This window comes from Micropterus salmoides, unplaced genomic scaffold, assembly GCF_014851395.1.
Source record: "Micropterus salmoides isolate LMB-PRFRI ecotype aquatic unplaced genomic scaffold, ASM1485139v1 Ms_hic_scaffold_18, whole genome shotgun sequence".
Taxonomy (NCBI): Eukaryota; Metazoa; Chordata; class Actinopteri; order Centrarchiformes; family Centrarchidae; genus Micropterus; species Micropterus salmoides.
The window spans coordinates 20,409,204-20,436,333 of NW_024040928.1; the positions used below are offsets into that span (position 1 = coordinate 20,409,204).

The following is a 27,130-nucleotide window of genomic DNA, read 5'->3' on the forward strand; positions in this document are numbered from 1 at the left end:
TGCCTTTCCTGCAAATATTTTGTGAACTGTGTTTCACCACAGAAAAATTCCTCTTTGGCTCCAAGTTCCGGGCCGATATCTTACTCCTAAGGTGTGTGTCAGTAAAAGACAAAAACAGAGGCAGTGTAGATTAGGGTGTGTAGGAGGAGACTGTAAAGGTGCAGCTTGGGAGTAACTTCACTTCTGGATGTCAATTACGCGTACTTTTTTTAAGGAAATATTTGCTGAGCTTGTGCTTTGCCAGTATATACCTGCTGACACTAAACCCTACAGGAGCTGCCCAGAGACACAGCAGTCAACCAACACTGGCCTGTCATGAAGCTCTGCTGGAGTAAAGTCACTTGCCCAGGATAGCACAGTGCTTTTCATTCGTTCAGGCCCTTAAAATAAAAAGTTTTTTTTAGATCTTCACAGGTACCTTTTCGTTGTTTTATTCATCAGGCTGCACAAGCAGATCCCTTCTTTAAATTTTGTATAGCTTTCTCTTATCTAGTTGCATAATAGCCTACTATTGTTTTTTATTTTGTTTAAAAAAAAAAAAGTATTCCTTTTACTTTAAAGCACTTTGAAACTTTGTTTATCAAAAGTGCAATGTAAACAAAGTTATTAATGTTGACTAATAGGGAAAATCAAACAAACAGACAGGGTAAAGGATATGAAAATTATGTGACTGTTGTGTTGCTATATTTTGTCTATTTTTCAACTTTAGCTCATATTTGATAATAATAATTGATGGCTTGTGATATTAGATAAAGTGACATAACTGTCCTTTATTTGTGTATTTTCTCTTTGAATTATGTAGCCTACGTCACCATTATCTAATGTCAACCAACACCAATAAAATGGACTGCTTTTACTTTTTAGTACTTTTTTTCTGCAGGTATAAGTTCGTATGTTGGGATGTTGCGAAGTCACGTTATTTCTGTTAGATTATATATCATGCAAGTATGCTGTAGGTGCGGACTTTGTGAAAATGGCGTCTGATATTGGCTGCCTTCATAAGAGGAGCTGTGCTTTCAGTGACCACAACAACATCAGTGCGTTATAATTCATCTCCTGAGAATGGAGTCTGCCGCCGCATCAGGACTTGCGTTGGACAAGAAAACACATACAAGCCGCCGTCATCATGGGAAACTACGGCCGCGTTGCTGCAGATGTTTATAACGAACAACGCAATGAACGTTTTCATGGGTACCCGGGGACGTGATCGCATTTCACTTATTTATCGCCCGTTTACTATCGAAGAAGAAGTGACCTGCTCTGAGGAGGAAGATGTCAGCGCTGAAAAAGGTAGGAAGGAACAGTGTCGTGTTTGTGCATGGCCCGAGCCTGCAGCGCAGCCTGTTATTGTTGTTATCATTTTTATTGCCCGTTATATCTCAGGTGCACCTACATGGGGTCTGATGGCCGGCTGGAGCATCGCACCTGGTCAGAGTGAAGGTGCAAATGTCAGAAACGGCCAGAAGTTTTACAGAGCATGAATGAGTCACTCACTGAATGATTTTTCACTTGACTGAGTGTTTCCTGCACCCATCAATCAATAGCACTGAATGATGCATGGTGTGTGGGTGAGGTGAGAATTAGAGTACATGTGTTTGGAGGTGGAGGTGAGTGTGTCGGGGGAGAAGGAGGAGATGAGCGGGGTGTTTTATTTTTTTTTTTTACCTTAGTGAAAAGCCATTGTGAATGGAGAGGACCCACAGCTTCTCCCTCAAGTTTCTTCTGTCTGTAAATGCCCACATGTTCACATTGTGCTGCTCCCCTCCATTCAGTCGATCTACGTGTATGTGTGTGTCTGTCTGTCTGGAGTGACTCAGCTGTATTGTACTACTGTATATCTGTCATCCATCTTTTCATCTGTCACAGGTGTTACCATGGCTACTACAGACTCACTGCTGTCTTTTCTTTGAGAAGGATTCAGGTAAGAGGTGGGAGGGGTGATTAAGTCAAACTTAATGAGGAGGTGTCATTCACGCTAATAGGGAAGGGTTTTTTTTATTTTGGTAGCAGGCATCAGAAGGAATAAAGGTGTTAATGGTGGATGCATACTTGCTCTTTTAAAGTGACGATTTTTCAGGAGTAGGAGACCATTTTGGCCAGTCAACCATGTTTGCATCATTGGTGTTTAGTAATAGTGTAAACTTTATTCAGAAACCATAAGAGATATACGCCTGGTGATAATCTATATTTCTCTTTTTGTCAACAAATCCCACAAAAAGACCAAACTGATCATACTAAGTTTTGCCTTTGTAGCCAGATCCTGATATATCTTATTGCTATCTGCCACAGACCTCCATTTTTTGTCCAAAAATGATTAAAAACAGATTAATGAGTCACAGTTGCACTGAGTGACATGTTCCTTCATTACCATAAACACAGAACATTTTACCATATTGCAAATTCTAAGGCCACTTAGCCTTCTGGGCATATCTAAGTTTTGACACGCTTAATTAAATCCAGCTGTCTTATAAATTAAACCAGTGTACTCATAATCCTCAGAGGAGGGGAAAATGCTGAATGAGCATTTATTTGAAGATTTAGATCACAACAGGGCAGGTGAATCTATCCAAACAAGACGATATATCTCAGACCGATCCTTTACCAACTTAATGTTCTGCTGTTAAACAGATTAAAACTTCTTCCCAAATTGCAGACTTCTCTACATCTTAACTAGTGACGTGTTTTTCCCTATACTTAAATACACATGTGCACTAGATCACCTTACAGCACTATCACCTGGCATAAACAATAAAGATATATGAACCTGTATTCTTGCACATAAGGAAATAATATTAAATATAAACATAACTTTGGCCATCCACAAATAAGTTATACATAAAACTATTGTATGAACTTTATAACATATATAATTTACCAATCTGAAGTTTCATTTGAGTCAATCCTACATTACTGCCAAAAGTAAGCAGCAAACCAAATGTGTGTTAATCCACAGCTGAAAATAGTTCCTATGCACTATTAAATCATTTTGCTCACCCCCCCCCCCCCAATACAAACAACCTACAATGCACATATTTTTTAGGAAATCATATACCATTTAAAAATTAATATATTTGTGAAGTCCAATATTCACCTTCATTTGAGCTAATTTTAATTCTTCAACTCCTGAGAGAGTTATCTGACTATTTAGTTGCTAACCTCTACACTATGTTGACCAGCTAGTTGATAACTTTTTCGGCCATTTGGTGCTGTGCAGGAAGTGTACAGTGGGTACAGAGCTTTTGCACTGTAAACGTCTGCCTATGGAGGCTGAAACTTTGCTGATAAGTGAGTTGGAACCAAATCAGTTCCAACTCAAGCCTTTCTAGCACTGTCCCCTTAAAGTGACAAAGATCGACTTAACAGATGAATGTTTCCCCACCATCTGCCCAGTGCATGATGGGAAAGGCTTGAGTCAAGACAGACCAAAAGACAGCAAATAAACCTCACATAATGTGGTGGAGGTGTTGGCTGCTGTGATGTGTGGAGAATTTGGGCACAGAGCATCAAGGAGATAGTTGTTAATTAGTTAAACTCTGCACGACTCCTTCTCTCAGCAGAGGTCAAAGCACCGAGAACCATCCAAGGAAAAAGCACTGCAGGGGTCTGCTGCCTTTCTCTTGGCATTTTTTGGGCATTATAGATGATCAAATGCTGGCTCACATCAGCACAAACCTCAAATACTATCACTATCACTATGATTGCTTTTGAAGCAAAAGGCCACGAGGAAATCATTAAAGAGTGATCTTGAATTTTTACTTTGTGAATTTTAATTCACTTCACACAAAACCAAGTCTTCTCATGATTCTCCTATGACTTGTCGGTGTATAATTCACCAATGAATAAACATTTTAAGGGTCATATTTAACTATTTTTACACTGAGGTTTCACCATTTTGTTCTGCTCATTAACATCTCAGCTACATTTTGCACATTAGTAGCTTGTCAGAGTGTTGCTGTATCATTCTGAATCATAACTCCATCCTTAGATAAAGACTGACTAAACTCAAGTTTGACAGCATTTGCTGTGCTCAAATGGTCATATATGTGTTAATTGCATTCTGAAAATGTCTTTTTAAGCACTACGAATGGGCTGACAGTGGAGTTTCAGCCCGACCACACATCAGAGATTATCTGCGAGTTAATCGTGTGTAGGGTCCTACTGTGCTTTTACAGGCTTTGTCAGCAGAAAGGCTCCGGATGAAGTGAATGTGGATGCGGGAACATCTCTGCGTGTTTGATGTGCATAACCTAAAGAATTGTTCGAGTTCTCTTTCTTTTCTTTATCAGCCATCCACAGAACTTTTCAGAGCTCTTGATCATACCTTACTCATCGCTTTCTCAAGGTTGAGGCAGAATGTTAATGACTGTGTGGACTAAACTTGTATTCTTTAAGGAATATAAAGCAAGGAAGCCACGTGGCAGGAGCAGTGATGCTCATTATGACTTTATGTGCAGGAGCTTGAACTTAAAAAATGAGTCTGATGGCGGTTTGTCATTTCTGTTTGTCTATGGTTTTTAATGTAGAACAGGATTATAGCACAAATGTGTAAATATTCCTTAAGCGCTTCATATCAGTGGTTCACCACTAGGTGGGACTGTTTACTTGATAACGTATTGAAATGCTGCTATGACGCACTCACTGGTGCACTTCAGAAACTGGCCATTTGAGAATTCACTACAGACTGTGTGCTGTGTTACTTTGTGAAAATGTATTTACTTACTTTGCTTGCTTATGCTGCTCAACAGTTTGTCAGCAGCACTGAAAGGATGCATAGCCATCACTACAGCACAAAGATTGTAATGTATCTCTCGTCCTCAATAAAACGAAAGGCTTTAAATAAGGAGTCTTTTTATAGTTATCTGCAAACTATCACAATAATTTCAGTACTTGTGTTGTATCTACAGTCTCATTATTCATGATGACTGTTCGGGGAAATAACTACTAGAAAGGTATTATGATCTCTATAGAATGAAATATCTTCCCATTTTACATTTTTTAGATTATGCTCTCTGTTCGTCAGATCATAAGGAGACTGCATTCAGGATTCTAACTGCATTTGGCAAAAGCGACTTGCTGTACACATTTTTAATGGCTCTTACGTGCGTATGGTATCTCCTTGAGGGTAAAAGCTCAAAGTGTGGGATTACTTGTAATCTGGAGACTTTGTCTCTTTATATTTAAATCATATTTCTCACTTTGTTGCATCTACGCCTCCCCTATAATTCTATCTAACCTTTGTGTCCAGGATGTTTTTTGTGACAGTTTCAAAGAAGGCAGTTTATTTCAAAATTTTAAAATGTGCCCATTAATATCTGGAGGGGGTTGACTAAATAACCATGGAACATGTGAATACTGTAATCAACCAACTAATGAGGATCAATTTCAGTCGACTTTGATTTGCTGTCATACACAACTGTAACGTAGTGGAATAATAGATAACCACCAGTACTTTCGGTTGGAGAGACTGTGGAAAGCATTTGAGACATTAGCTTGAAATGCTAGTACAATCAAAAACATGTTAGGTTTCTTCAGTCAGTGCATTGACCAGACACTGACATAAGATCTGGAGTTGGTCCCCAGGCGCTGCACAGCGGCTGCCCACTGCTCTCTTGAGGGATGGGTTAAATACAGAGGATGAATATCACAACATGTATGTGTATGTGACAAATAAAGTACATTTACATTTACAGTTTTTCAAGAAAACAATGTTGTTCTTTAGGGCACACCTGTTCCTCATATTCTTTAATTGCTGCATTGTCTAAAACACTTTAACGACTCCCACAACACAGAGCCATCATGACCGTTTAACAGTTGGCAAGAGAGGATTGTGGGCTGAAAACCATTGTCTCTTTCCAAACATTCACCTGCACAGAAAACGGGAGAAAGACTTTTTCACTAGGTTTGAGCTCTTACAGCTTTGTGTTCCCATGTCCTTATTTAAACGGTCTGTCTTTTCTATCTGCATCAGATACTGCTGATGTGTCTTTTTCATCTAGTGAAGGTGCACTCATATTTCTCTTGTGTAGCCCCTCTTCTCCTCCAGAATACAAATAAGTCTTACATTATGAATAAAATCAATATGATCCTTCCCAAATCTGTACTTATTCCTCTCTCCCATTGTCTCTTAACATTAGAAGCTCTGCTGTGCTGTAGGAGAGAGAAGAGACTGGTGAAGGAGGGAGGACGTGAGGGGAATGTGAGGGCGGTCGGACTTGGAGATCAAGTGTTCTGCTGGTTGGTGGAATTTGCGGCTCTAGTTTGGATAAGAGGTAGTTGAAAGACAGGACATGTGTTCAAGTCTTGTGATGTAACTTGTGGCGTTTACCTGAAGTGGGACCATCACTTTTGGCGTGCCTCTCTGTGCGTCCTGTTGTTCAGTTATGGGTAACTTTCTTTACGGATTGTACGCCTATTTAAATACCTGCACATGGCATGAGAAACGTGTCTGATCTTGGTGACGTCAGCAGGGTCCCGACAAGACCAGGGAACGACTCCCTCCCTTTTCGGTCGGAGGAGTGATGTCATTGCAGGAAGCGCACGAGGTTGGCTGAGGCTTTATTGAGCTTGACGTTTTATCACCAAGGGCGCCAGATGTATGACCACATGCACCAGTCAGTACGGGGGACACACAACCAGGAAAAGTGAGCGCCAAATAACAATGGGAATACGTTGGTGACTTGTTTTAACCCCCCCCCCCCCCCCGAGTGGGAAAAGGAGCGTGAGGCAAAGGCACACAGAGAGACAGGGATGCTGATAGAAACCCAGAGGGGAAGAGGGACAGCATGAGTGTGCATGCTGATGGGGATAGGAGCGTGTGGAGCTACAGAGCTGCAGAATCCTGAATCCAGCAGATGGAGACTCCGTGTCCTTGTTTTACGGTGATCTGTGGGAGCAACATGCAGCTCGCGCCGCTGCCTCGCACTGCTGCAGTGGAGGAGTAAATGCGGAGCTCAACACTGCTCCAGGTGATCCACAGCAGCCCAGCCCGGCAGACTCCCTTAGCCTTCCCTCTCCTCCTCCTCCTCCTCCTCCTCCTCCTCCTCCTCCTCCACCACCACCACCACCACCACCACCACCTCCTCCTCTTCCTCTTCCTCCTCCACCACCTCCTCCTCCTCCTCCTCCTCCTCCTCCTCCTCTTCCTCCTCTGTCAGTGCTCCATTCCTCTGAGGGCTTTGAAAAAAAGAACAAGAAAGGAACAGAAAAACAGAGGAGAAATCCTGCTTTCCCCCTCCGTTCTCAGATGTGAAACACCTCTGCATGACTGTCCGCCGCTTCCCTGTCATCGTGTGAAGACGCGCCGCATATGTGCTCCAATGTCTCCAGAACATAGACTCGCTGCAAGGTAAGAAGACTTGGACCTGTCCAGAAAAATGTTTCTCGTATTTGGATTTTTTATGTTTTTTGCTTTCTTCTTGAGACATTTTCGGTGGAACTGTTAAAGCCTTGTGTGTGTGTGTGTGCGTGTGAATTTAACAGGTAGATGAGAAGTTGCCACCGCAGATTAAGTAATTAGTATTCCTCGCAATGAAGAGAAATTTAAATAAGCTCACAGAGATAGATCTTTTGTCGGATATGACAAAATACATCTGTCTTCGGTTTAGGAGGAAAAGCTTCTCGTCTCCCCCTCAATCACAGCGATCAGTGCAGGTGTGTGTGTATGTGTGTTCATATGCATGTGTGTGTAACAGAATCCAGCAAGGTGGGAGGGATTACTCCTCAACCAGGCTTCTCGATGGGCAGCAAGGGGATTTTCATCTTGACAATGTGACCAAACAGCTTTCCATCGATCTTCTTATGGCCACAAATGTCGGCAGAATCTCAGGCTTCAAAATAACTAACAGGCTGTCTTCTTTAATAGTACCAATAGTGAATCATTATGTAATGGAGCGAATTGTAGAGAAAAAAAAAAAATCGCTTTTATGTTTGTCTTCATGACGTATTTGGAAATTTGGAAATCAAGATTAAAAGAGGAAACAAAGGGGCAGATAAGGGTAATGAGACCAGGTAGATGGGGACAGGGGCATGGGTTGGTGAGTGGTGGTGGTGGTGGGGAGGTGGATGGGCAATGTAGGAGAACTTATTCCATCTGTGATTTTGTAAAAACCTGCCGGCCAACAGCTGAACGCTGCGATCCTTCTTAAATCCTTCAATCTCTCAATCATATGTTGGATCTGAAGCCTCAAAGCCTGAACCTGTAAGTGACCCAATGAGGGTTCATCACCCCCACCACACACACACATACACACACACACACACACACACCACACACACACACACACACACACACACACACACACACACACACACACACACCCTTCCTCATAATAAGAGATGGAGACTAGCTGGTGCTGCAGCGATATCCAAATCCTGCATTCTGCTGTTTGACAGGGCTTCAGGGTTTTTTATCATATGTGTGTGTGTCTGTGTGTGTGTGAGTTGAAACCTTTGACAGTGTCTTGCACCCTGTGTAGCTCCTGTATTCGTTTGCCCAGAAAAGCACAAATGTGTTGGTTTTGACCTGAATAAGGAAAAGAAGACAAAACACCATAAACCTGTGTTGGCTTGAAATGTTAGGTACATTCACATTCATTCATGTTTGCATTCAGATCAGATCGTAGTCTAGGCTCTTTTATAACTGTGATGCAGCAGAGGATTGACAGATACTCTTTGTCACTAGAAGCATTAATCCTTGTGTCTTGACACATGCAGGCACACACACAAACAGTACATACAGCGTTTGCCCTTGCAACAAGCTCCATCTCCTAATTCAGTGTACATACAGTGAGTTACAGGCACACCTATATGCATACAGGCACACTGGTCCAGCTGTGTGGACCGAATCAGTCTGAATTCCTGTGTAGGAAGGTGTCTGGCTGTGGTGGTTGTTTGTCACATGTGGCATTAGGATGCAGAGGAGGGTCTCAGAGGAGCAGAGTCTCAGCTCCTCGCATCTCCCAGGCGGCTTTTTACTGCTCTGATTCTCCAGCAGATACACTGGCATCCTGAAACGCCTCATTTAGTCAGTTCTCCAACAAGAATTAGAGTGGAAACTCTGCCAGCAGCTCCTAGTGGCTGCAATGTTTATTACACACAGCATGGGCATTTGGGGTAAAAATGGTAGAGGCTAACTGCTACGATGGTTAAATGAATCCTTATTAGCTTTCTTGCCAAGAGTTAGATAAGATGATTAATGCCACTGTCATGTCTGTACAGTAAATACTTGTACTTGGAACCAGTAGCCGGTTAGCTTAGCACAGCACAAAGGCTTGAACTTGCCGTTTTACGGGGGGGCTGTTTCACTTGGCCTGGATCACTTTCAGGAGTCTTCGCTGGTTATCTGTCTTTGTTTCTCTTTTTTTAATTAAACAAACAATATAGAATGTTATGAAGTGAGTTTTAGAGGTGCTGGTAGGCAGATTTTGATACCTTTGGACAGAGCCAGGCTAGCTGTTTCCCAGTCGTTCTGCTAAGCTAATTTCCCAAAATGTCAAATGATTCCTTTAAAAACACAAACATAGCTGGACTCCTTTATTCCTGAAACTTGGCAGCTGATATGAAGGTGGTTCAGTTCATGTTCAAGAACCTCTGTAGGACAGCATAGTTTGTTTTTTGTGTCCTAATTTGAGAATGGGCGAATCTGTCATTTGACATAGTTTAGAAAATGGGTAATTTGTTTATGTACCCTCTTACTTTCACTCAGAGAGAGAATGTGTTTGTTTTTAGGATTAAAAGCTGCAGTACATCTGGCTGTTGATGGCATCTTTTCTCTTTGTTTGCTGTGGGGGTTTGGAGGTCAGGACGGAATGATTAACCAGCCATTAACTCACAAGTTGATTCATTGACGGGTGCAGAGCAGGACAACAATAGAAATACAAGTGAGTTCTGTTGAATTTTAAGTAATAATCCACAGAATCATTTTTAATATATCTTTTATGTTGTCTTATCCAGCCGTTAGAGACATTGCTGTGGTGCAGCTGTACTGCATGATCAAGACATCACCTGAAAGTCTAACTGGCACTACTGGAATGACTTCTTACTCATATTTTCTGTTGAAGAAGCTTGATTTTCTTTTGGTGGCAACATTTTCTTTGTCTCTTCATTCATGGTGGTGATGACTGTACATGTTAATACCTAGTGTTAATACTAAACTGCAAACATAAAACATTTAAAATTTGGCAGATTATTACGTCAGTCTCCCTACTGAGCTGCACAAAACTACTTCTTTCCACCAGAACAATTCTTTTATAACAATACGAAGTTAGAGTGTTGATGAAAACTGCCTCAGGGAATGACACTTTCATGCAATTAACTTACATTTTAATGATTAAGGGTTAGCAGCTTACCTATTTAGATCTTAGACTGTTACAACTTACACATCTTTTCACTGTCTTTTCATCACCTTGCATTTTGCTAGTGACATCGTGGCATTTTCTCCTGCTTCATGACAGTGTCTACAATACAAAAGGTAAAATTGAGAGACATTATATTCAGCACTCAACACAAAAAAACTGTCTTAGCAGCTGATGTACTTTCAGTTCAAGATAAAGTGAAAACAGCACACACTCAATTGTAGTTGCAGTGTTTAAAAACAGTGTGTTAGTTTGTCTGACACATTTCTCTCATGATATTTGACTGAAAATATGATATATCCTATTAACAGTTAATGCACACTTGCATGTCTTCTCTGTATAGCCATTTGTGTATGTATTTTCATTCATGTTCACTTTTCATTTTCACTTAATGAGCAGATTATGTTCTCAATGCATGACTAATCATATGGTCTTTAAATGGTCAGTATATTGTGAAAAACGCCACCATGTCTTCGTCCAACCAATGACCCAAAACCGAAGAATATTCTTTTTGTAATGATATTAAACTGAGAAAAGCTGCAAATCCTCACATTTGAGAAGCTGGAACCACAGGATATCTGGCACTTTTGCTTGAAGTGTGATTTTGTGAGATATCCTGTCTTAACTCGGCAGTATTTTTCATCTGTTCTGTTCTTGTCTACAGTATCCCCTTATTCTTTTGCTGCTGCAGTGACCCAAGACCCCTCCCCCAGAGGAATCATTAAAGTTTCATCTCACTTCTGTAATCTTAATGTTTTCTGGGGGCCTGATGTTCAGTCCGGTAACAAAAACCCCCAAGAAAAACTGGATGGAAATAACCAGAATCCTTGTTCCCTGTTTTAATCCCTCCTTGTGGTGCCTGGTACAATACCATGTTAGGTAGCGAGAGAAGCTGTGTGGGTGTATGAGTGAGTGGAAGAGTGAATATGAGTTTGAATATAGAGAGCATTCAGAGGAGTGAGCTGGGTATTGGCAGCAGAAAGCACGATTGATACAATTTACCGTTTTGTGCTAAGAAACACATGTTCACATCTGACCTAAGTAAAGCTGACTGTGCATCACATAAACGTCAGGAGAAGTAGTTGAGTGTTTTGGAGGATATATATTGACCACATGACGTGACACACTGTTGGTACGACAGAAAAGCAGTGAGGCACCTCAACTGTATCTACGTGAGTGCAGGTGAATTTCACTCTGCCCTGTTAATTTTAATGGCAAATGTGAGCTTCTCCCTAAATATCCGTTTGAAAGGCTTTTCTGCACTGTACGCTACATGTTTTAGCACATGGCCTACAGCGAAAGCCACTGTGGCCTACTCTTAACCTTTTAGTTCTGTGGGATTTTGAAGCAAATTGTTATAAATTCAGGGAGTTTATTTAAATAGAATCGCCTGCTTTTGTGTATTTTTATCAGTGTATCATCAACGATCCTGACTCGAGAATGATTTCTAGTTTCCACGTCAAAAGAAAATCCTGCACGTAAAATTATAAATGTGAGGCGTTTTCAGGAGAATCGATGACAAGCAAGGACAATACTGCATAGGCGTGCGGGCAAATCATACAATCTGCATTGATCAGCCTGAGGAGATAATCTCTTGTTCAAGTCCAATAAACTAGTTGGAGTGTATTGACTTCTTACATGAGGAAACCCCTCATCCAGGTGTGTGGGTTTTTTTGAGGTGGAAAAAGCTGTCACAATTAATAATGGAATCAACTGCCTGGTGTGTGTTGTGCTTTGGCTTCCCTAATGAGGACTGGATTCATCCTCAGTGTCTGACAGTATGCCGAGTGGAATATGCTGCTCTCCAGCCTGTTTCCATGGAGATATTCAGGAGCTGAAGCATTTTTTTCCCCTCCCTTCTGCTGTACATTCGACCAAACAGTGCTGCTTCATGAGAAGGATCTGGGCCAGGGTGTGCATGTGTGTGTGTGTGGGGGGGGATATAACGGTGTGTTAACAGGCACACCAACACGTATCGTGCCACTGACGGATATGCTTATGCTATTGTGGTGGTATTAAGCAGTGAATGTGTAAGTGTGTATGTGTTGCAGCTCAGTATCACCAGCAGTGTGATAGCACTGTGTGTTAGTGTGTGTCTGTGTGTTGTACGCTCTCTCCTGGTGTGTCACGCTAGTAGTAGCTGCTAATCCTGAAGCTCTGCTGTAGCGAATGTCCAAGTGTGAACGTGTTTGGGTATGTGTAGCGCGTGACGGGGGCTGAATTATCGGGCGTGCGTGATACTCGGTCATTGACAAGAGTACGTGTGTGTGTGTCTATGTGTGTGTGTATTTTGTACGCGAGATAGTGAGTCACAGTGACATAAAGAATGAGAGAGAAGAGTGAGATCAGGAAAGTGAGATGGCTAGAGATTGAGGAAGAGAGAGACGGTGAACCAGAAGGAAGAAATTTAATGAATGCAGAATATGATGGTTGATTGTAAACCGTGAACAATATAATCTCATTGAATAAATCCTACTGCATTCTGAGAGCCACACGTGTACCGTTTTATGTGTGTAGTTACTGCATATGTATCCCCTCAGGGCTGTGACACCAAACACTCAAGCTTCTGTGGTTCTTGCTTACAAGGTGACAAAGGTGACTGGTGATTCCTGGCCAGACAAAAAGGGCCGCCACGGGGATGGAGCGTGTCGAAAATAGCAGCGAAAAGGATCTTTCAGTCTTGGCAGAATGATGCAGTGCAGACCTGAACAGAGGGGTCCCTGCTGTATGAAGGCCGGGGCAATCCCTGTAGCAACAGGATTTCTAATCCTGAGGCTCTGCCCTGTCAATATGCAGCCTGCATCTGTTTGAAGGGTAGATCCGCTCTTTGATTTATCGACTGTATCTGGTAGTGTTACTGCCTGGTTTTGTCAGAAGGGCATGGTAATGAAACTATACACAGTAAACTCTTCAGATTAACTTTTAATTGGTTACTTTACTTAAATCGCTTCTATAAAAACAGCTGCTATAACCAAATATTCATTTTACTATCATAGAAGACTAAGAGAATCTGAAATATTTGAATGGAAGCTGGAGCCAGTTAATTTTTGCTAAAAGTAATTAATCAAATCAAAATCGCCGACACCTTTTCAGCAGCTTGACTAATTGACTGATTGTGATCTGATTGTGTGATTGTGATCTCTACCAACACTCCTGAAGGAAATATCTGGCTCTTTAGCTCGAAAATACTACACTATGTTCACCATCTAAGCGCTAACTTGTCTCCCTTTTGATGCTGAGGAGGGAATGTTGAGTAGCTTTTTCATAGAAAACATCTGCCTGCTGCAGCCGAAAACAGTGCGCGGTGAGCTTGAACCAAAACTGTAACAATGAGCTCAAGCTCACTATAAAGCTGAGGGGAGCAGCTGATTCGAGTAGGGGTGTCATGATTTTTTTCAGCATCTGCTAGAGCAAATAAATCATGAGCTCACAGATTTGTCTGGTTCCCAGGCTATGGCAATGTTAGACTATCCAGTGTTAACACACTAAGGCCATATGGTCAAATTTAAAATGTAAATTTAACTTATGTCATCATGTAAATGCTCTGCATAGCACCTTTCTAGTCTTCTCGACCACTCAAAGCTGTAACAGCCACCGGGGACAATTTGGGGTTCAGAATCTTGCTCAAGGACACTTTGACACGCAGCCTGGGGGAGCCAGGGATTGAACCACCAACCTTCCAATTAACAGGCAACCTGCTCTACCTCCTGAGCTACAGTCGCTCAGTCAACTGGTAACAAACTGTTCAACAGAAAATCAATAAGAAAAGTCACAAGATGGCAGAAGGGTACATTACAGCTCGACTTTTCTAGCCCACACCAAGGCACACTTTAAGGAAGTTGGCTTGTGGGTAAATGAACCCTAACATGTGCCATAGTGGGTTTGTTGTAAGAGGTGAGTTCCTCCCGGTGCCAGCATGTTGCTGCAGTCATAGAAAAGTGCATACTATATCTCCTTCTTTATTTTTCTCCATTGTCTGACCATTGTAATCACTACAATGTGTGTGTGTGTGTGTGTGTGTGTGTGTGTGTGTTCAGCAGGGGTTGAAACCTTCTGTAGATACTATTTTTACGACATTCAAAATGACTTTAGTCAGACTAACGTGGCTAGATAAAAATAATAGTTACTCACAGCTTGTGTTTAATATCACAGAAGAGAAATAAGAAGGCCTGTTCATGCAACATTATTAAGCGTCCTCCTGCATTCTTCACAGCAAAGTTGTGTGAAACACCGCTTACCACGGATGAACGTTATCAGCGGGTCAATGAGGGTCAATCAAAGAACTGTGATACATCTCTGACTCCAGCAGTGGCCATGTTATCAAGTTGCAAAGTGCAGCTGCAGGCTACTGGCCTTGAAGTGTTTTTTTTTTTTTACCCACCTCGGACAAACGCAGAACGTGCCCTTGTAGGCTGGGAGAATCCTGCTTTTGATTTTGAAGGTTGAAATGCAAAACTCATTTCTATCGATTAACAATCAAAATCGTGACACCCCTTTATTCAAGTGATGATTCTCTGTAAATTCATCACTACGAGCGACCCCTTTCACATTGTTTTCATATTGTCATTTGGTTCATTGTTATTATATAACTATTGATTATTGCAGCTTTAAATTAATAAAAAGTGGGATTTAAATACAGAGTTTGGTTGGTGTCTAGGTAAAAATTGTTATAGGTGGTTGGGCATTTGGGTTAATTTGGACTTATGGACCTCAGTATTTCCAAAAACGTGGTTACCGCCCTGCCTACAATACACAAACATCTCAAAACAAATAAAAAAGCAGGTATTAGATGAAAACAGAAAGTGGATATAAATATGTTCTTGTCTTTAATTTCCCATTTGAAATTTATACCATAGAAAAAAAGATCAGGATCAGCTTTATTGACCTATGCAGTTTTAATTGTTACGCCATCATGCGTGAAATTGATTTATGTATGTGTGTGTGTGTGTGTGTGTTTATTCTCCCAGGCAGAATCCTTAGTGAACATCTCCATAGCTGATAATAGGATATACTGTGTGCAGTGTTAGACTGTAAAGAAGCTGGGTGGTAGCAGTCATCTCGGTCTATCGCACTCTGGGGAGCGCTTATAGGATCAGTACAAGTTGGGGCAGCAGGGAAGCTGTGTTTGTGTGTGTGTGTGAGCGGGCACATTACATTACCACATGGTCTTGATCCTTTGCCAGTGCCATGGTACCTGCCGTGTGTTAATGGCCAGGGTTTTCTGACTCATGCAGGGCGGCGATGCCTGCCAGGTGGTACATGTCCACACAGGGAATTCAGAGTGCAAATACTAATGTGCTAAACCAGCGTCCAGTCAGGTCAAAACACCTGCAGGGCATGGCAGGGGGCACCGCTTAGCTGGTTTACTCAGTTGGAAGCTCACATGCTCTGTATCATGTATGTATACATGTGAGCACACAGCGACCGACAGAAAGCACTTCGCAGGTGTTCATTCAGAAACTCTCTGAAATGCAGGTGTTGGTAAATAAGATGGTTTGACATTCGCTTTCATTCAAATTACTGTATTTTGCTGTCCAAACCTTATCTCTTCAGTGAGAGCTTTATTCTAGGTTGCTGTCCTGCACTGACAGCAAGAGCAGAACAGCCTTGGCATAAACAGTGTTTTCCAACTTCTTTTATCTATTTCAAACAAAAACTGACTCTTCAACCATTCTTTCAACTTTCAAATCACTTTGGCAAATCCCTAACTAGCCTCTAATCAAAAGGCTCTTCCCACTTGGAAACAGACTATGTATGAGGGTTTTTTTTGACTCTGACAGGCTGCTGGCGTACAACACCCCGAGCCTGGCCTGAACAGAAAACCCTTGGCTCATCAGCACAACTTGAGAATGGAATGGATTTTTGCTGGTCTGTCGAGGTTTGGTAAAATAGACTTTACAGCAAAGTGGAGATTTGTATGTATTTTCTGAAATGCCCAAACTAAAGTTCCAAATGTGTTCTGACATCATGTGAATGAAACCAAACAATTAAGTGTGAGGCCTTTTAGCAGCCCCAGCATTTCGCTAATCGTTTTAATTGCGTGGGATTAGATAGATCTGCTCGTCACCACAGAAACACACGAGGTTTAAAGATTATGGCCTGTACTCTGACGTATCATGGCACATAGAGGTGAAAGCAGTGACAACACAGTCTGGCATCCCACTGGTAGTGACAGTTTAATTCAAAGCTAATTATGGAAAAATCTGGAGCTTGTCTCGGTTTCCTCAAAGGAGTCCGTATGAGGTGAAAAGCGGTGACATACGTCTTTCAGTGGTTACGATCATACTGTCACAACAATCTTTATTCATATTGTCACTGACCAGATTTTGAAATAAAAATTGCAGACGCAGTAGAGATTGTCAGCTAGATCTGTGACGGCATGCTGTAGTGCCACCATAACAAGTCAAATATTACATTTTGTGTGTAGCTGACCAGAATCTGTGAGCTCAAATCAACGTGGCATTGCTGCTTTAATACTGCAGTGTAGCCAGAGACTTCTTTTTATAAAATAAAAAAAGAGACTTGAAGCCTTTTTCTCTAAAAGGTGAGGAAGCTAACACCAGGGGGGCAACTCCACCTCTTTCCTTGTCAAATCTAACAATAAATTCCCACATAATCCTGAGGAAACCATAGATTTAGCCATGGAGAGTATTTGTCTGTCTACAGGGCTTTTAGATCGACCACTTTAGAGACCAGGCGTGAGTGTGCTGTGTGTCATGCTGTGTGCGGAGAAGAGGGAGAGACAAATAAAAGCATGCACCTCTCCTCTCCAAGCCATTATTCCGCCAATCCATTAAAACCAAAAATCAAAGCTCTCTGCTCTTTTGAGCTATAGGTGTTTTGGTGTAGAGTACCAATATCTCAAGATCCCATTCAGGATTCTCAAGTGTAACATCGAATTGGGTCGAGTCGAGTCGTGAAGTGTCACACACTGCCAGCCAGTTTGAAAACATCCAGTTTAATACCTTCTCGAACTAGCTATGTTTTTTTAGTATGGAGATCACCATGTAGTCAAGTACACACTCATCTGACACGCTATCATTTGATATCGGTGATGTTGCTGATGGATTGGGACATGCAGTGACCACTTTAAATACATTTACTTTAGGTTGGTTTTAGCACCATAGCAACCACTGGCCTTATGTTACCTTACAGTACATATTAAATGATTCAAATGGAGGCACATTGATTTTAAAGACTGGGTAAAGACTGCTATTTACAAAGCACTCCATGTTTAAACACATTACCACTGAACAGAGAGGTATAGAAGCAAAATTTAGATTTTCTGCTATTAAAAGGTCCAGTGTGTAATATTTAGGAAGATCTATTCACAGAAATGCAATATAATATCCATAACTATGTTTTCAGTGGTGTATAAAGACCATATATAATGAACCATTACATTTTTATTACCTTAGAATGAGACATTTCTATCTACATACACCGTTTACTTGCTAACTGCTTGTAAAATGAAGCTCTCTGTGTTAGCTGCTCTTGTAAAAACACTACACGTTGTTCTGTTGCTGTGTGCGTCGTGTGTCGGCAGAGTTTATTCGTCCACTGCACATGATAACACGTTTCGCTGTTTAATCAACCAAGCAGCATATCTAGAAATGCTACAGAAATGCTATTGCTGTTATTTAATTTGTTATGCAAACAAAATGGAAATGGTATTTGTAGTTTTCAGTATAAAACTTGTTGAAATGGTTTCAGTGTGTGTATCAGTACATTTTAATATTTTTTGGCACATTTTTACAATACCGTGATAATACTGATAACCGCGATAATTTTGGTCACTATAATCGTGATATGACATTTTCATACCGTTTCATTCCTACGCAAGAACGACTTCACAACTCGGGAAACGGGACCAACCGAGGAGCACATAAATGTACCGTGAACCACTGGTTGCAATTTGCAATCCTCACCAATAGATGCCAGTAAAACTTACACACTGAACTTAAGTGTTTGGAATTTCATACAGTGTGGTAAATAACATGTTATAATAAACAAATGATGATAACATGTGGAATGGCCTTTTGAGATAAGGCGCTGTGCAACTGCAATTGAATTTAGACGAAACAGGCATGTTATCCTGCAGTAACATGATAAATTTGGCCATATCTCAGTGGTTGTCTCACTCACTTGAAACCTATACAATACATGCTTTAACAAAGTCTCAATATTTGTAGACAGAATTTAGGGATTCAAAAGATCATGGCCCTCATCAGCCAATCAGCATGACACCTGGAGGTTTGCTCAGCCATGGTGGAGGCCTGTGCTCCCTGAGTGCTTTCCAGTAATGAATTGCTCTCTTAGAAACACAATTAAGATACAGTATGTTAAGACATACTGTCTCGCTGTCAGATACTCTCACTGGAGAAGACTTTCTTTTTTTTGGGTCAACATTCATGCTCAGTTTCTATCTTAGTATTTATTTGTAAAAGGGAAATGAAATTGCTTGAGCAGGTGATCTTAATAAAATCTTATCTGGATGTGTCATATGAGCTGCTGAATTTTGTTCTCATGAAAAAAGCAACCAGCCCTGTGGAATTTCCTTGTGCGCTTTTACTGAAAATCACATTAGCAAATAGTTTGTATCTTGTACTTGCAAAAAATAAATTAGATGAATCACTTCAGCCCTGAGAGTTCTGATTAGACATTAGCTCTATAGTATTTTCCTCTGGACCAGCTATGCATTCAGGCCGTTATCCCAACACAAAAACCCTTCACAACAGCAACGCTACCACCCAAGGCGCTCTGAAGCCAGGACAAAAGCTTGCTATTGTGACTGCGGATGGGCATAATAAGAAATACTGCTGTGTGAAATACCCAGTTTGTGCTCGTATAATCTCCCTCAGCAGCATCTTTATTAAAATATTCTGTCACTGCAGTGTGCTCTTGGTGTCTTAAGAAGAGACAGCTTCTGTTGAATGTCAGATTGCTTTGACAAATCACACTCGAGTGTGAGAGCCACACTGCTTCTTGTGTGCAGTAAAACACAGCTGATGGAAACACCTCAGCAGGACATCAAAATGGTCGCAAATCAAAGAAAAAAGGGAGAAAAAAATAAAAGAGGTAAAGCCCCTATAAAAACTTCTAATGGGGACTTGAAAAATGATAAAAATATATAAATATTATAAATAATATAATAAAAAGATTGCAGACAAACAAACAAACAAAAAGCAGGAACTTTCAAAGTGAATGACAAAGTACATTCTTTGTCAGTTACAGGTTCCTGGGAATCTGAAGGTAGACTTACACATATAGAGTTTGAAATACTGAGATGTAGCCAGCAGCCATACCAATCTGAAAACAGGAAACAGTCTGTCAATCACCTGGCTGGAGAATTCTGTAAAATCATGTAAAAAAAACTGAAAAAGAAAGTACTTTTAAGTTGTGAAGGTTTGACAATTTGAATGTCTTTATTGCATTTCTGTTAAGAATCTTGACTATAATACCACATTTACTCTATACTATAGTATCTACTTGTAGCCACCACAACAAAGTTTTTATGATTATGTTTACTGAATGTAGACATCTGGTTACATCAAGAGGCCAAGGGTGGCTGAAGAAGACATCTTGTGCACAAGATGAGACACTCGTTTCTAATTAGGGCGTCAGTAAATACAGCTAATAGTCTTTCGGTGGCATAACAAATTATTGTGTTGTATTAGTTATTAGCCTGTTTGATATGTGACATTCTGCTCAAACACAGGAGCACTTTCAGTGCAAGACTTATTCCCCACAATGCACCACAGAGCGCCATGGGAAGTCATTCCTGCCTCCTCCCTCTAAGTGTCTGACACATGGACACTTAGTTAGTTATTAAACTGGACATTATTATCTGTTTTGTGCAGTGATACCTGTTTAAATACTTAATGTGCAATACTCTCTGCTGGAATTCTGCTGCTACTATTTATTCATTATTATTGTTCACCTTAACAACTCTTTTAATTATGTAAATATTGTACATATCCACACTCCTTTATATTTTCTTAGTATTTTATATTTTTACTCTGATATTTATATACTTCTTTATATATGAACTTTCTGTTATTATTTAGGGTCCTTTTGCCTTGATGTGCAATGTGTGCAACTGTGACACAGAATTTCCCCTCGGGGATCAATAAAGTATTTCTGATTCTGATTCTGATACATTAAATGTATTATTCATATGGTGTGGTTGGTGGGTGCAAGCAAGTAGGAGGAGAGTGTGGCATCCTGTTTTTTTGCACACAACTTTGCTACAGAACCAGTCCCCTAAACAGATCGAAAATTTAACCTCGTTTCTAAGTCAGACTCAAATGTGAATATGCCCAAACTCAGATGGTAAAATATAACAATAATATAAAATGCACCCTCCTGATTCCTGTTTTATTATTACTTTAAATAGCCAGGACATGTAACAGCACCATAAAATCATCCACATTTGACAAGGTGGATGATTTGTTATTCTATATTCAGCAAAACCATCAATGTGTTTGCCCATCTTTCAATACTTTCTGACTTCCTACAATGTCTGTGGCACTCAAGCCCATTAGTTCCTATTGAAGACACAAATCTTTAAAAACAGGTCACAAATATATAACTTAAACTTTAAAAGCAAAGTAATCCCCTTAAGCAACTGAGTACTATACTTTACATTACTACAACTGGAGTAAAAGGTATTTTTTGGGGGACTATTTTCAACTGTGGATTAATACACAGTTACTATTCTATTGAGAATTTCAGTCAGCAGGATTGGGTATTAGGGATTTGATCTAAATAAACTTCAATGACATAGTTTAGGGTAATGAAGGAACATTTTTATGGTCCACACACTTTACACTGAAGTAGGGATGGGTACCGTAACCTGATGTTAGAATTAAGTAAATTATGAAGGAACGTAGTATCGATAAGCTCAGACGTTATCGGTTCTGCTTTTGGTACTGGAGAAATTAAGAAAATACATTTCCTATTTATTATTGCTACATAAAAATTATGTTGCACATTTTATCTCAGGGACTGTCTACTTTGTAATAAGATTAAGACAATCGTCTATGATGCATTGTCGCTATTCTTGATCAAGAAAAAAAATCTCTCATGAATCCTGCATGCTCCTTCGCGGTGCGGTACAGCACGCACACACACACACACACACGCACACACACACAAGCCCCTGCTCATGGAAGCACGAGCAATCTGTCCAAACATTTATCTAAATTGCATCATGTACAGGCAAAGTTTTTTGACTGCCTAGCTCATAGTTCATCTCTTGCTGACCCATCTGCGCCAGCTATGTACAGTATGCTAGCAGCCCACACACAAAGTTACCTAAATTATATAATCATGGGTTCATGATTAACAGTAACCATTAGCCAGCTGATTGTTTAGCTAATGGTGGTTCATAAATTCAGTCAACCATTTAAAGATTTGGAACTTTTTTAGTAAAGTTAAAGTGTTACTATATACCACTGTCTTTTCTTGAATTAGCCTACTTTTAGTCCATAACAATTTGTTCAAAACACAGCTGTTTCTTTGGCTGTAATAATTGTTTATTTTACATTTCAGAAAATAACACTGAAGTCTATGGCACAAAGGGAAAAGGCATATTAATCTGACCCTTCACTAAGCCACACTAATGCAAAAGGCGTTGTTTTCTAGCTTTTTTTTAGCTGTATTTACATTTATTCATTTAGCTGACGCTTTTATCCAAAGCAACTTACGATTGCTAGACATGTCAGAGGTCACATGCCTCTGGAGCAACTAGGGGTTAAGTGTCTTGCTCAGGGACACAATGGTGGATGTATCACAGTGGGAATCGAACCTAGATCTCCTACACCAAAGGCAAGTGTCTTATCTATGCGCCATCACCACCCCACAACTTGTCCATATGATATGGCCAAACACTGTTCCTGGGGTACGTGTAATAGTTACATTTACTACCCAGAGAGGTTGATAGGAGAAGAATGATTTATTCCCTTTCCAAAACCTAAAACAAATCCTGAAAAATGTAGGCTGTGGATTGTTCCTAATGTAATGTTAGCTAATGCTAGCTAACTTACTGCTGAATATACCATTATATACAGTGTTGGGCAACCTACTTGGAATATGTAGTGAGCTAAGCTACTAGCTACTCTACAATGAAACTTCACTACACAGAAGCTACGCCCCAGTGAAATGTAGCAAGCTAAGCTACGGCAACGTGGCAAAAGTAGCTTAGTTACATCTAAGCTACTTTTAATTTTGAATATTTTATAGTTAGGTTTTACACACACACACACACACACACACACACACACACACACACGCACATGCACTCACGCACAGTATAGGCCTACTTTATGTTGAACTAACTTCATTCCACAGTAGCAATAGAAGAAAGACTAAAAACCTGCTCCAAACAGTGTGTGTGTGCGAGAGAGAGCTAAATCACAGAAACACTCCTACTGAGTGCCATATCATTGCAGCTCAATGTATTTCCCATAGACTGTAGGTATTTCCTCATGCAACAAACAGGGAACCATTGTTGTTTGTATAAAATAACTTAATTATCACATTATTAATTAATTATATATTTTATATATATTGTTTATATGTGAATTTGTGCTCTGGCAACATTGCAACCTAAACAATCTAAACATTCATGGCAATGAGAGAGAGAGAGAGAGAGAGAGAGAGAGAGAGAGAGAGAGAGAGAGAGAGAGAGAGAGAGAGAGAGATCTCATGGAAACAAGTTTTTGCCACTACATATGAAAGTTTCCTCCTCACTAGAGGTACAGCTCTCCAGGCTGGACCCTGATCTTTCTCTCAAGAGGTGTTAAAATAACTATCACAACAATTGCAGCAAAGTTGCAGACATCAGCCCAAGGATCGGTACGTGATGTCACCGTCACGTACCGGTGGCTTCACTTACTGATCCTTCAGAAATGCTTGGGAAAATGTAGCATGTGTGGGAGCTACCGTGCTACTCGGTCAATAAAAAAGCTTTGTTACTGAAAAGCTATTCTATTCAGAAAATAACGACTCTACCACCAAACTACTGAGAAATGTAGTTTGTCAGTAGTAACACGCTACTGCCCAACACTGATTATATAGCCCTACTGTTCTGCTTTTTAATGATTGAAATAGTGAATACCTTCCCAGCTTACAGTAACAGTGTTAATCCTTAATATTGTTTGTCCTTTGTCTCAGTCAACAGGTGATACAGTGGTACACTCTGTGATCGGCAGGCTTTAGCTTCTATCATTATCTTTTTCACGTTAGTTTGACAGCCTGAATATAACCTTCAAATGCACATTGCAAATCTTTCTGTCTGCTTTATAAATTAGACAATATTTCTCCAGGAAGTGCAGTAATAGACAGTGGAAGTGCCGTGCCAAAAGACCTAGCAATAGTAACTAGGGTGGGAGTGGCTTAGCGAAGGGTCAATTGGGCTACATAGGCACATACAATCCATTGTTGGTTTTTGTCTTTTGATTAGATTTGTTGAAAAATATCTCTTTGGTTTTAAAGGGGTGGTGAGTAAGATTTTAACTGCTACATAGCACAAAAATAACTCTTGACAAGATGTTGATCTGCTCCACTGACTCAACAATTACATAGTACTGAGATCTCTGGCCTTCAAAACTCACTCCCTGGCTCATGCTGTGTTTTGGAACAAAAAACCCACTTTAGCCAGTTTGGCCAATGTTGTTGCAATTACTTAGGTTCCCGATAGAGGTCATAAACCACTGAAGCAATACTGTTCCTTCACACTATAATATAAAGACCTCCCCTGTGCTTCTGTGTGAAAAATCTCAGATGAAGATGTGGATGGCATCAACATACATACACACACACACACACACACACACGCACACACACACACACACACACACACACACACACACACACAAAAACCTTCTCGTGCCACAACCCTCTGCCATGTTTGCCATCCTTCCCTCTCTACATGTGAAGCACCCCTTTGCTCTCGCTCAGCGCTCACTTAGCTCAGCTAAGTGTTGCTTTGAGATTAATACATGGGAGGCCCACTCTGCCAGATGATGTAATAACCGTGATGGTTTGCTGTTGCCTAGATACAGGGAGACAGCAGAGAAAACACTCAGCCAGGTCTTGCTATCTCTGTCACCAAGACCCTCCAAACAGCTTGAGTCAATCAGCAAAAATGTTTCGGGCGAACTGTTGTTCACTTTTGGAGCCAGTATGACCAAAAAAAGAAAAGAAATGAAAACTAAATCATTTTACAAACACACCACTTAAAAAAGCTTCAAACATTTAATGACTGCATACTAGGGGTGCACAATATATTGACTCAATATCGTTATTAAAATAGCATATTGAAAATGTTGCAGAAAGTGTGGACTACTGTTCGATTTAGAGCCCACTTATAACAGCTATATAATGACCATGTTTCATTGGCATGAAGACATGAGTGCATGGTGTTCACTATACGAACATACGCTATATGAGTGAAGATAGAGAGAATTGGGGGGAAAAAAAGCGTTGCGAGTCAGTTGAGGGAAAGAAAAGAAAGGACAGAAAAGTAAGAAGATCTCAGGCTCTGGGAGACACAGACACAACGTAGATTGAAGGGGAAACAGGGCCCATGAACTAGTGTTGTCGTTATCCCAATATTCATGATCACTACCACTATCACTTTTGATCAATATCGTGCAACCCTACTCCATACACACTGACTGTCTAGCCTGTTAAAAAAGGAGATTTTCTCATTATATCATTTCCTTGAATGTTGTTGCTTAAACTTGTTATGCCTCATCTTTGTACATAACATTAGCGCTTTGAGGACACGAAAGATCCACTAGCAACAAACTCACTAACCCTTCACATATCTCTTCATCTGTATTCCTCTCAGTCGCTTCCGCCCTTCATGTGCACAGACGTCCCACAGCTAGAAAGGGAACTCCAATCGCCTGCTAAGATGCAGGTCACTATGTTTGTCTAAGTGTGTGCGTGTGTGTGTGCAGTAGAAAAAGGAAGGTGGTGACTAAGTCTCTGCTTCTGTAACTGCGTTGCATTAAGTGCATCTGTTTTTTGCCCAAATTCAATTCACTGGTTGCTATGGCAGTAGAGTTTCTAACACTGAAACTTTTCGTGGCTTTAAAATCTTTCAAGGTGGTTTAATACCCTTGTTCATTTGAATGAAGATGGAGTCTTGAAAATCTGAGTTGGATGACAACAGAAAAGGGCTTGTACTCTGAGGGGAGCTCTCAATCTGCATTCTTGTCTGCTCTTGTGGACTCTTGAGGAAGTATTCTTCCGATTCACAGTCTGCCATTTAGCCAAGTATGGTTAGATGGAAATGTTCCTGCTCTGCCAACTTAACCAACCAGCGGTGATGGCAGATAATATGAGCCAGATAGCACTTACTGTGTCACTGTGTTACTGTGTTCTGTTGCTGCTAAACTGGTTTGGCTTAAGGTAAAGTTTAAGCTTATACAGATCTTGCCATACTTAAATAAAAATGAACAAATGTATAAAAATGAAAAAGAAAAAGTGCATCTGTTGACCACGTCTCACAGTCAAAAGTTAAGCAGACGTTTGAGTTAAGACTATTTTGTCATACAGACATTTAGGAATAATTGTGATAATAATTCATAACTTCATTTAGCATATTTGAGACTCTGTATGTGTCATCTATTTTTTTATCAGTGTAAACTGAACTGAACTTTGGTTGGACAAAGTAAGACATTTGAAGACGTCACTTTGGACTGTGATGTATAATTTTCAGTCATGTTTTAGACACCAAACTATTAATCTAATTATCAAGAAAATAATCAGAATAACCAATAATTCATAAATAAAAACTTAGCTTTTTGCAGTCCTAGTCATGACTCCCAAGTTCAGCTTGCCACTTTTTAACTACTAAGGAAGCCTCTTAAAACGTGGCACACTGTATTGTGAAAGGACTTGACTTTTGGACACCTTCACCAGAAGTGTATCCTCAAACTTACTTTGGGAAAACACCTCTGTAGCAACATAAAAGTTATTTGATCATGAAAACATTTCCATGAAAAAAACTGATCCCAGCAAATAGGAGATTCCCCACAATCCTTTTTGACAAAGGAAAGCCATCTTTCTGCTGGATGAGCCATCATTTCGCCACCATCTGCTCCTCTGGTGCCAGTGTTCTGCCAGAGACTGGCTCTGACCTTGGGGGGAGGCTACATCGTTGGGCCTGTCTACATGACATGGACTTTTGCTTCCAGCGGTCCATTAGTTCTGGCGAAACTCCATGTGATGAGTCAGTGATGCCTTGCCTATGCAGCATCTACTATAGATTTGGCAGCTAGATTGCCTATCATCATGCATTTTTGTTACTAAAAAAGCATTTTGACTGGTTCCTGCCTCATTAGGCGGCGCATGGCACAGAGAACTAGAGAAGCAGATTAGCTGTGATGTTAAAAAAAGCATAGCTGATGGCTCAGTCTCCTGAGTCTCCAGTAGACTTTTAAAATTTTGCCATTTTCAATGTGACGGCAGTAAAGTCTGACATTTTGTGACACTGTCATGTTAGAAGGAGCTGTGATGGTTTCCTAACTAAAAGCAGAGCCTGTCACACATCCATTTTTCATTTTCCTCACACACCAAAGCCAAAAACCATTGCAAACTGCCACCATACTTGAAGAAGGTACCCTGCATATAGTAGACAGGTAGTGTGAGGTGCTCCACGTCTTACATATTAAAATCATGAAGCTACCCTACTACTGTCAACATGGCTATTAAAATGCAACACAACTTTGCACCGATTGACTGATTCACATCACATTGCGTTT

General features: G+C 40.5%; 1 protein-coding gene across 2 annotated transcripts in view; it reads left to right on the forward strand.

Moving 5' to 3' along the window:
- Nucleotides 1–7,117: 7,117 nt before the first annotated feature.
- Nucleotides 7,118–27,130, forward strand: part of LOC119908860 (disks large-associated protein 2) — a 95,912-nt gene continuing 75,899 nt past the window's right edge. For both annotated transcript variants that reach the window (XM_038726769.1, XM_038726770.1), the window contains exon 1: nt 7,118–7,345. The gene's annotated coding sequence lies outside the window, so the exon portion shown is untranslated. The remainder of the gene's footprint in view (nt 7,346–27,130) is intronic.